Source organism: Octodon degus, unplaced genomic scaffold (assembly GCF_000260255.1).
Source record: "Octodon degus isolate 3935 unplaced genomic scaffold, OctDeg1.0 scaffold00170, whole genome shotgun sequence".
Classification (NCBI taxonomy): Eukaryota; Metazoa; Chordata; class Mammalia; order Rodentia; family Octodontidae; genus Octodon; species Octodon degus.
In genome coordinates this window covers 5,851,000-5,853,160 of record NW_004524746.1, presented here as the reverse complement: position 1 = coordinate 5,853,160, position 2,161 = coordinate 5,851,000, and positions in this window count along the sequence as shown.

The following is a 2,161-nucleotide window of genomic DNA, read 5'->3' as shown; positions in this document are numbered from 1 at the left end:
GTGTTTAGTCCATCTCCGAGAGTCACTAAACTTCTAACAGGCACAGCACTGCTGAAAAGTGCAATTTCAGTCTCCTCTGAGATTCCAGGTAAACCCTTAGCTGTAAACACCTGTGCAGATAAAAAGAAACTTGACACTTCTGGCATGCAATGGTGCAAGATAAATATTTCCATTCTACCGGGTACAAATAATGGGAAAAGAAGAATGGGATCACAGCTAGCCCAACATCCAACAAAGTAAACGTTCAATTCTGTAGTCTCATGTATGGCATCCAATGTAATCTCTGGAAAAATATAAAGCCCAAAGAGCTTGAATTACTCTGGCCTTGTGACACTGCTGATGGTTATAGCTCTGGCAGGCTCTCTCTTGGGCTCATTTTGCCCACTGCTTGCAGCTTCCTCAGATGATCCATGATCCTTACTTCTCCAAGCTTTCAGAGCCTCCCCTACACGTTATGCTTCACACACAGCTTCACAAACTACTTTCAGGGGCTCACTGCCTGGGTCTCCCAGCCCTTCTTCTTAAATCAGTGTGAAAGTCTTTCCTGATCCCACAACTCTTTCACTCTAAATGCACATAAAGATAGTAAAACTACTACGGAACTGATGACACCAAAGTTTGCTGCCAACTGGCGCAGTAGCCAGGCTTCCTCTCCTGTAGCAGCTGAGTGCATGAGTCTCTGAGCACTCTGAACCCAGCACTAATGAACAAGTCTGCTAGCCCACCATTGTTCTGAAACTTGACAGTCTGGGGCCTTCTCCCCTCAAAACAGTCTTTCACCTTTGCAATTTTCAGGCTGCAAATTCTGGAGTACTACTGATTTTTCTGATGTCCTCAGGCCATTTTTTTTTTTTTTTTTTTTTTTACTATCCTATTCCCCTTCTGTGACCCAGTTCACCTGTGCTCCATCTTTTTAGGTCATAACTTTACTGGTCATTCATTTCCAGCCATACTCAAAACAATTTAAATTATTCTGCTGGAAACATTGTTCATGATGATCAACATAGATCTGGCTAAAAGCTGCCCAACATTAGCCATCCCATGACCTAAATAGTAGACCATCTTGAAATTTCTTCTGCAAGATTAGTCCTTTCTCTTTAATCTCAGTGTCAGGCAAAGTCTCAGCACATGAGCAAATGCAGACATACTTTCTTCCAAAGTATGACACATGAACAACCAATAGAGTCCTTCCCAACAGAAACCTGAGCCTGGTCTTTCATAGCAGCATTTCTGTCAGGATTCTGGGTTTCTGAACTCTGAACAGAATCTCCCATGAACTACAGCTTAAAACACTCCACTTTCTTCAGTCCCCATCTTCAAACTTTCCCAAGGCTATGCCACAAGCCTGGCCCAAAGTCTACTGAGCCATGTATTCATATAGGGCAAGGGCCCTAATTATCTGGTACCAAAATCAGTCTTAGGTATTTAGTTGTTGAGACAAAATACTCAATGTTCAAAGTTACTGTAGGAGTGGTTTATTTAGTCTTGTAGTTGTAGAGGTTTCAATTCATAGTTGGCTGGATCCAACACAGGGTGTCATAGCAGGGGGGCAGCAAAGAGGAGATGATGGGCAGAAAACAGCAAAACAGCAAAGTAGTGAAAAATCAGCAGCAAGTGACAAGTGACATCAGCAATCCTCTTTCTGTGTTTCATGTCCTACCCAGGCTTCACACACTTAGAGTAGGTAGGAAGGGCCTATACATTATCCACATCCAAAACTTTAGAAAACCAATCAGTGGACTAATACAGTAATCACACACTCTTAACTCTAGCATCACATACTTAATCCCAGCATCACACACTGTAGATTTAGCTACCTCAGAAAATCCCATTTCACATGGAGAGAAAACATTCTCTCAAGCTTTCACAGAGAGCACATTGGCCAAGCAATGGCTGTGACTCCTCCACATGGCTGACACTGACAAAGGTTCTACAATCTGAGGTACAGGATCTCAGGATAAATCCTGAGGGGATTTCACTGACCTTGTGAGACCCAAAAGCTACAACTCTTGTTGCATAGGTCCTGCTTTACCTTGGTCTTAACCATCCAGCAGAAAAGTATAAAAATGAAATATAAGAAGTAAAGTCATGCTGTTATGTTGAGCTGGAGGGGACTTAGGTCAACAATTTCTGACATTGCCAGTGAAGCAGAAGACCCAAA